The sequence below is a fragment of the Vombatus ursinus genome, unplaced genomic scaffold (assembly GCF_900497805.2).
Source record: "Vombatus ursinus unplaced genomic scaffold, bare-nosed wombat genome assembly UNPS02014850.1, whole genome shotgun sequence".
Lineage (NCBI taxonomy): Eukaryota > Metazoa > Chordata > Mammalia > Diprotodontia > Vombatidae > Vombatus > Vombatus ursinus.
In genome coordinates this window covers 12,805-21,969 of record NW_020954628.1, presented here as the reverse complement: position 1 = coordinate 21,969, position 9,165 = coordinate 12,805, and the positions used below count along the sequence as shown (strand labels likewise).

Here is a 9,165-nt window from a genome sequence, read left to right as displayed (position 1 = left end):
CCAAGCTTCAGGGTCTTTCTGCAGCTATTTTCATTGATACTTCTAGGGACCTATAAGCTTTCAGTTCTTCCAAGGTGGTATTATCTAAGGAGAGGTGTTTACTCCTCTCCTGGCCTATTCTGCCCTGGAACTGTGAGGAGTGTCCCCCCTGCACTGTGGCCACAAGCTCTGGTGTGCTAGTGCTCCTCCTCTCCCTGAGACTGCCACCCAGGCATGCATGGGGCATGTGAGTGTTTGAAGGAAGAGTGAATCCCTATCCAGATGGGGCTGGGCATGGATGCAGAAATCAATTTGTCTGCCTGTCTCCTTCCACCCTGCACAGGCCAGCTCTCTGACTCACTAGAAAGTTTTGATTGAATGAGTGAATAGTGATTGAATAGCTGGATGGCTGCTCTTCTGCTTTAGCTCCCCATACACGACCCCAAAACAAAGAGACAACCTGGTGCCTGTACTGGGACCCGAGGCCCTTGGGACAGCTAGGAATGCAAGGGTGACACACCCTCCTGCGGTTCTGTCCCCACCGAGGGGAGGAGGTGTGGGGGAGAGATTAGGAGGGGAAGGGAATGAGAGTAGGGTCGGGAACAAGAGCCCAGAGGTCTGAGGGAAGCTCCCCAAGATTGTGGGGGGGGGGGGTGCTCCTGGGGCTCTGATTTTCTTCTCCCGGTCCCTCCATCACTTCTGGAGTCCAGAAGGGATCTCTTGTTTTGGAGGTGGCTAGCCTGCCTCGGGATATTCAGGGTCCAAGTGGATAAGGACCCCTCGAACCCACTCAACAGCTAAACTCCGGCGCACCCCCACCGTACCCCACCCCCACCACTACTCCTGAGCCACTCAGAGTTCCGCTCTCCACTGCTGTGGAATCCTCACCTCTCCCGGTCTCCCAGTCAAACCCCCGTCGGGTGTCAGTGTATTCTGAGAGGCCCGGGCCTGTGCAGGTGCCAACCCTTCCAGATTGGAACAGGACCGCTGCCCCGCCCCTTATCCCATAGGAGCCACGCCCACACACTCCACATCTGGCTCAGCAGCCCGGGCTCCTCGGCTCAAAGCCCTTAGCCCAGCTGAGTGAGGTCAGCCCCTCCTCGGGCAGAGTAACTGACACCTGGCCGTTGCGGGGGGGCCCCCGTTGCCCTGCGGTCCTCTAACACTCCACCCCCTTGCTTTGGCACTGGCCCCCAGATTGAAACGGTTTCATCCCTAGCTGCTACATAACAAGGCAACCCTCCCTCCCCAATGCCGCGGACGGTTTGCTGGTGCCTTGGAACAGGGGGATGCACAACCCCAAAGCCCCGCCCCCCCATACCTGCCAGCCCTTCCCACCCCGCCTTGCTCCGGCTGGGATGGACACCGAGCTCTGTCTTGGATAGGGGTAGGGCTGAAACCTGGAAAGGACAGGGGTTGGAGGGGGCGATGGAAGCATCGCATTGTCCTTGTGGAGAAACTTGGGGGATGTGGATGGATTTTTGTGAGGGGGGGTGCAGTGGGGTGCGGGCGCACAGCTTTTTCTCCCCCGTCCTTTAGAAAAATCCTTCTCAACAAAGTCAGCTCCCACCTCAAAACAATTTCAGTGCTAATTCTGTCAAATATCTTCAGCTCTGCTCCCCTTCCTTGCAGAAGCTGACGTCCCTCCAGACAAGAAATGCCCTGTAGATTATATTATTTTTTTACAAAATTAATGATTTATAATATAATTTATAATTTTGATTATTTTTTGTTCCATTTTGAGTTCCTAGTGGTCTTCCTCCCTCCCAACCACACGTTAGAGGCCAACATTTTATATAGACAAATTCTTATGTGTATGTATGTGTGTATTGTCAACTATATACCAAAGGTTTGAACAAGAAACAAACAGAATCAGACGGTATATGTGCTATAATGTGCTTGTTTATTCTCATTAACCCAGAGAATCACACATGATGGAGTCAGAAAATAATTCTGAATTCAGAGGTAAACAAGTTGAAGGAGACCCTTTACAGGGTTAGAGCAATCCCAACTCAGGATGCCTGTGCAAATCAAAATTATAGTCTCCATATGTGTCAACCATGATATGAGAAAGGAATTTCTTAATAGGATAGGCTGTAAATACAATAAGATAAGAGAATGTCAAGGTGTCAACTGAAATTATAGATCCAGGATGTCTGTGTTTCTTTTATCATTAATGTAACACAATATAACAAGTAAAGTCCCGAGACTCAACTCAGTGTCTGGTTCAAGGCACCTTGTCCATGGTAGTCATAAACAGAAGAAGGCTCTTGATCGCTTCATCTGACCTTGTAGTTGCTGACACAGGAAGGGGCATTTTGAGTTCACTCAGAGAGTGAAAGCATATCTGTTATGCCAGAGTACACAAGGCATTATGGTAGGTTAAGCTCAGAGTCAGCCAAATATGTCTTTCTCCTGATTGGCCAATCCAGGTTTTAGGGTGTGTATCTACGTGTACCTACATATGTGCATATATGTGAAGAGAGAGAACCTTTCCATATGTGAGTTCTTTCTCTGGAGGGGGATGGAATTTTTCATTCATAAGTCTTTCACTATTGACTTGAATATTAATATTACTCTGAATAGCTTACTCACTCACAGTTACTCTTTGAATAATATTACTGTTACTGCATACAAACATGAGAGATGATTCATTGAGGACCCCTACTCAAACTCTAATCAGCATTAGTCAGTTCATTATGATTTTCTGAGGGGTATTGATTGCTAGCAATTGTTTGAATGTATTCATCTAGTAATACATATCTAGTCAATCACCTGATAATAGGCATAAAAATAAGCAATGTATTAATCCATACTTTGTGTAAGTCCCATAGGAATATAGATTCTAATAGGAAGAGCCCGTCCACCTTGTGCATCACCTACTCATTGGAAATCTTCCTTGCTTCACCCAACCGGTGACCCTACCGGCATCTCATTTTTGCTTATTTTAGCTTATGAGTCATATGTCAACTAATGGAATTCTGTATTTTGTACAATGGCTTTAGAATGTCTAGGTAATAAATCTCATGTCAAACACTATAAAACTAGGGTGCTGGAAGGAAGGGGCATCTCAGATGCTGAGGAAGATCTGAGGTCCACTTCCTCAGAAAGGATCATGGACCCTTTAATCCAGTGACACCAGCTCAAAGCCCTACCTCAGTCTCTGATTGTAGGTTAGACAGTCCCCATAAACATACTTTTAGTTGTACTCCTTTCACTCTGCATGCCTTAGAGATTTTGTTTCAATAGTCAATGACAGGAGTTTCCTGTTTTCAGGGGAGAAATCATCTGGAGAGACACAGAAGGCTGGTCCCCTGATGTCTCTTTCTCATCCAGCACCTACCCACCTGACCCTGTCTGAACTGCAGAGGTGAGTAAACTGAGGCCCTGGCATCTTGCCCCTAGGGAATCAATGGAATAACAATGGTTGTTTTCCCTTTTCCAAAGGGCACGTTAGACCTTGGAATGGTAACTGGGTTTTTGAGGATTGGTATGCCAAACGAAAGTGTTTGTGGATGCCTGGACAGAAGCAGGCAGTTGGGCAGGCTGGCCGGCCAGCCAGGATGAAGGGACTTCAGGCCCTGTTGGATGTCTGCTTTTTATCTTCCTCTTCCCATTTCCAACCCTTCCCTGTTCTCTTTTCACTCATTCCATCATGACTGTCCTCTCAGGCTGGATCCAGGGTCCATCCTCTCAAATTCAGTTGTTGATAGGATCGACCAGGGAACCCAGGCGTTTTGTTTCACTGAAGTCTTCTTCCTTTTATTTTTCTCTCCCCCCCCCACCCCCACCAAGATTTTAATTGCTCCTTTCCGTTTTCTTCATCCCATCATGGAGGAACTTAAGGCTGAAGGAACCACTTCTTCTCTCCCCCTTCCCCAACAGAGAGAGAGAGATGCACGAATGCAAACTTCGAGGCCTGGGTAACATTTCTGTCCACTGAGATCACATCCAGAGGACACCAGGCTTTTCAGGGTTCATCTCCACCTCCTCATTCATCCTTTGAACCAGAGAACCCAGACTGCTTTGTGGTACTGAACTCCTCTTCCCTGTATTTTCCTTCTCTCCCCTCCCTCCTTTCTCCCTCTTTCCCTCATCCCATGCTGGAGGTTCTTCACACAGCAGGAGTCTAACACCACACATACAAAAGCCCTGAGGCCTGGGTGACCTTCCCGGCTCCACCTGCCCCTAGATGTCACAGGGAAGCAGTTTGGTTTCTTTTTCTCTCTTTCTTTCCAGTCCAACATTCTGATGACTGTGAAGACTTGTCCAGCCACTCACCCCAGCTAGTGTGTTCTGTTAGATGACTTTTTAAAATGTGTGTACCCGTGTCCACCTTTGCTTTCTGTGCCGTTTCCCTCTTGTCTTTTTTCTTCAGTGTGGTTCGTCCTCCATCACTTTACTTGTGATTGAAGAAAGAGAAGAGGATGAGAATGAGATCGGGTGACCAGCCCAACACCTTATCAGGTAAGTGGGCTCCATCATTGATAGCTCACTCCTTTTTTTATTCTTCTTTCGATGATCCTGATGACGACTGTCCTTATCAGGGTGGCTGGGATTTTCTTTTTCAGTCTGGGAACTGACAGGTGGGCCAGCCCTGGGACCTGGCTGGTTTGGCTGCCCTGGCCCCTCCTTAGCCTCAGTCTGCCTGTCTGACCCCATACCTCCCCACCTTCTTTGTCTCTCTGCAGACCTGCCCACCTGCCCTTCCCAGTCACCCGAAGTGGGAAAAGGTTCCTAACTGGCAATGGGATTCCCCTTCTGCCCCTCATCCAGTCATTCAACAATCTCCTTTCTTTTCTGTCCCTACGTTTTTTGCACCACTCCTCAACATGTCCCTGCCAGGCCTGCCAAGGAGTTCAGTGGCTGTGTGGCTGGATGGTTGCGTGTGCTGGGGCGCATCCCTGCATAGATGGATTTGGGAAGCTGGGGAACAGCCAGCCCACCCAAGGCCCATCCCTGGCCTCCAGGGCTCCTTGCTCTGCTTCTGGTTTTATCCCCATCGAAGCAGCAGCAGCACCAGCAGCAAGGCATTTCCCCATTGCCTGCCAGGAATGGGTGTGTGTGGGGGAGGGGGGTTGTGAGGGTAGCAGTGATGTCAGGTGGGTGGGAAAGATTTCTCTACCTTCCCTTCCTTCTTCCTCCTCTCCTTCTTCAATCCCTCTCTTTCTCCCTCTCTTTATCTCTCCTCTCCTCTGCCTGCCTGGGAAGAAGGAAAGGGTTAGGGAGCATTAATTAATCCCCCGGAGGCTTCTTTTCTTTCTGTTCTGTGAGTCCCAGTACTATTCCCTTGAGCACAGGCTAGGCCTTGGAATGTCTGGATAAGTCACAGGGAGGGGGACAAAGAGTCAGCTGCTTGGAATGAATAGATAGGAGAGTTAGGTGAATGGTTTTTTTGGCTTAGATCGACGGTGCCTGGCAGACCTAGGCTTTGCTTCTCTTTTGTGCTCTGCCTCAGCCCTCCCAAGAAAGGGAGCAGCAGGCTGGCTGGATTGGGGGGCACTTCATGCTGTTCCCCTGGCAAAACCTCCTCAGGTTACCACGTCACACCGATCAGGTGGGTTAATATGACAAAACAGGAAAATGATAAATGTTGGAGAAGATGTGGGAAAATTAGGACACTAATGCATTGTTGGTGGAGTTGTGAACTGATCCAACCATTATGGAGAGCAATTTGGAACTATGCACAAAGGGCTATAAAATTGTGCATCCCCTTTGATACAGCAATACCACTACTAGGTCTGTATCCAAAGAGATCAAAGAAAAGGGGAAAAGACCCACATGTACAAAATATTTATAGCAGCTCTTTCTGTGGTGGCAAAGAATTGAAAATTGAAGGGATGCCCATCAATTGGGGAATGGCTGAACAAACTCTAACCCTAAACGCCTCTAACCCCAACCCTAAACCAGTTTAGACTGTTTCAAACCAGCCAAAACCGATTTAGACCAGCTCAAACCATCCAAAACTGGTTTAGATCAGTTCAAACTGGCCAAAAACTGGTTTCAACCAGATAAAAGCAACCAAAAAACAGTTTAGACTGGCTAAAACCAGTTAAAACCAGCTCAAACCAGTTTAGACCAGCTCAGATGGCCTGCTCATAAAATTACCCATTAAAACTAATTTAAGCCAGTCAAAACTGGTTTGAACTGGATTAAATTTAAATTAAATTTAAGAGGAAAGGCAGTGGATTTGATGGGGTTGGTGTAAAAGAACAAACCAGTTAAAAACACAAGTATTGAAGCACTGGGCAGGCAGGAGGTGGAAGCATTTCCAAGCCAGTCACCTGAGAGGGTATAAGAAAGGAACTTCTGCCTCTCTTTGGACTTCTAAAGGGCACAGAATTTAGATTTCTCATTGGCATCCCAGTGATGTGATTTAGGTGTGCAGGGACCCCAAAACTATGGAGGTACAGGACTGAGTCATGTGGAAAGGATTCGAGGACTTAAGCAGTCTTCTAGTCAAGTGGTAAAAAAGTTTATTATGTGGCTAATAAAGTAGATGGAGCTTCTTAGGGAACTTGAAACCTATGGGGGGGTGGATCCAAGCTTATATAGAAAAAGTTCAGTAAATGATGTGCCAAGTATGCTAATTAGGTGGTGCAGGGTGGGATCAAGGAGTGGTCAGCTCTTAAAAGAACCTTACAGTTTCTGTACCTTGGGTGCAGGCATCAATCACTACTAAAAACCCAGGGTGGTGGTGGGGGTACGCTTCTAAGGAGCATGTTTTCGGGCTGTCACGGATGGCCTCAGGAGTTGATGTCTATAGCTTGGCCTCTAGATTGTAACTGGACATCAGTACATGATGGTTCTGGTACAAGATAGTCCTGTTCACATGAGGGAAATTCTACAGCAGTCAGCTTGTCCTTGTAACAGGGAGAGAGTTTGCCTCACTGGGGCCCACTCATGAGTTATTGCCAGAGATGGGGTCTTTGGGCTAGGGAGAGATGGGCTCCTAGAGCCAGGGTACAAGCACCCCTTCACTAAGGGTGTTGAATACCAGGGGCTGTCTGCATTAGTAGATGAGCACAAACTAGACATAATAAGGAAAGGCAGCTTCAGGACTTTATCAAGGACTCAGGTTAGAGTGAGCATGAAGGAAACTTCATGAAAAGTCCCACAAAGGGAAAAAATCAGCCAGGAGCTGTGAATAGTGTGCTCTGAACTTGATCCTACTTTCCCCTGGATTCTGTCTGTACTCATTGTTATAAAGATGACCCCAGACTCAGTTCCGAAGACTGGTGACTCAAAGACTTTTTATTAAAGAGGTTGAAGTGCGTCATTTCAATTCGCCTGAGAAACGGGCGCACCTTCTTGGAAGGAGAGAAATTCAAGCGGTAAAAGAAACCAGAGCAAGCTTTATAGTTAGTAATTGCCTAACTCCTCCCTTCTGGATTAGGATTGGTCCTAATCCTTCTGGGTTACAATCTTCCTTATATGCCCACCTCCTAACATACATTATGTGGCTAGAATTGTGTTATCACTCCCCCCTTCCCCCCCACAGAGAAGTTAGCCTGTCTGTGCTGATTTCCTATCTACTTATGTGGAAACTTAACTCTTTTCATTTCTCACACTCATGGAAAACTGTGTTCCTAAAATTACTGAGGGGCAAGGGTTACATTCTGACCAACTATTTTTACTATTCCACCTTAGTTAATTTTTTTGCTAACAGTTAATTAAGTCTAGCTGGCTAATTAATATAAACTCATAATGAATGGAGAAACCAAACAGGTGGGCTCTCCTGAGGACCAGAGCACTAAAGGAAATTCCCAACCCCACAAAACATGCAGTGGGGATGTAAGCTACTCCCTAGGGACTCAACCTGCTAGGTTGAATTTGACTTGGTAGAACAAATACAGATCCTATATTTTTATGAGTCAAAGATGACCCCGATTCATATACCAGGGAGGAATAAAGCAATGAAAGAACTATAAATCGATTTTATTAATGAATATTAAGGCAAAATTTAAAACGAAATCTTAGCAAAGTAACTCCAGAAATATGTAGACAGGCAGTAGATGAGAAGGGAGAGTATTTCAGGCATGGAGAACAGCCAGCGAAAATGCCCAGATCTGAGAGAAAGAGCAATTTCTTTGTAGAACAGCAAAGAGGCTTGAGGCAGGCAGACCTAACAGCCGGCTATTGCAATAGTCCAGACATAAGCTGATGAGGGCCTGCACTAGGGTGGTAGGAGTGTAGAGGAAAAGGGGGTATATTTGTAAAGTGAAATTAACAGTCCTTGGCAACAGATTGAATATGGGAGGTGTGAGAGATTGAGTAATCCATGATGCCCCAAGGCAGCCCACATGCTTCATTAGTAACCATAGGTTGTCCAGACTTCTAGAGTAAATCTCCCACTGCAACAAAGGATTTATTGGAAAGCATGGATAAATGTATGCTTAAATAAGAGGGGAGGGAATAGGTTAAGAGGTGTACCAATGGAGGGAATGCTTGCATAGATGAGATGGTTGAACCATAGAAATAGCAAAGTGATTCTATTTCCGTAGACTTTCTCTTACATTCCTCTTCCTCCTTTCTTTCTATCAGTATGTGTCTCTGAAATTGCACCTGAGAGATGTGTTCTGGGAAGATGGTGGAGTAGGTCAAATTTCCAGGCTCTCCAGATTTCCTCCACAAACAGACAGAAAATCACCATGAGCAGTAAAAATAAAGGGGTAAAACAGTTGTCCTCCTAAAACATCTTGAGAGGACCTCTGAGAAGACTCCAGGGGCTGAGGATTGGTCTGAGGGAGTTGTAAATACCTCTAAGCAGAATTCACTGAATCAACAAACAGTTGGCCCTGAGGGAAGCAGTTTTCACCTCAAGAACCTTTACCTCACAGCCTCAGGAACTTTCACGTCACAAACTTCCATCTAAAGAACAGTAGATGAGAGGCAGAGCCAAAAAGATGGCGCAAAGGCTCACCTGAGCTCTCCCCAAATACTTTGTAAAAACCCCTCCAAATACTTTGTTAAAAAATTACTCTGTTAAAAATACATGTTGAAAATTTAAAAAAAAAAAAAAAAGAAAAGAAAAAAGAAAAGGAAGGATGAATAGCAACCAAAAAAAAAAAAAAACCAATAGCACAGGTGAGTGGTAACAAAGGCCAAACCAAGTTGATGGCAATAGGAAATGTCAGTGATATATTTGAGAGATGTTTAATAGACAGAATTGACAGGGTATCATAA

The 9,165-nt window shown here is 46.1% G+C and overlaps 1 long non-coding RNA gene across 1 annotated transcript; it reads left to right on the top strand.

The window, feature by feature from the left end:
* Window positions 1-3,263: 3,263 nt before the first annotated feature.
* LOC114027060 lies at window positions 3,264-8,932 on the top strand. The gene is made up of 3 exons (XR_003567203.1): window positions 3,264-3,349; window positions 4,358-4,446; window positions 8,524-8,932. It is a non-coding gene; the product is annotated as an uncharacterized LOC114027060 (long non-coding RNA).
* Window positions 8,933-9,165: the final 233 nt, after the last annotated feature.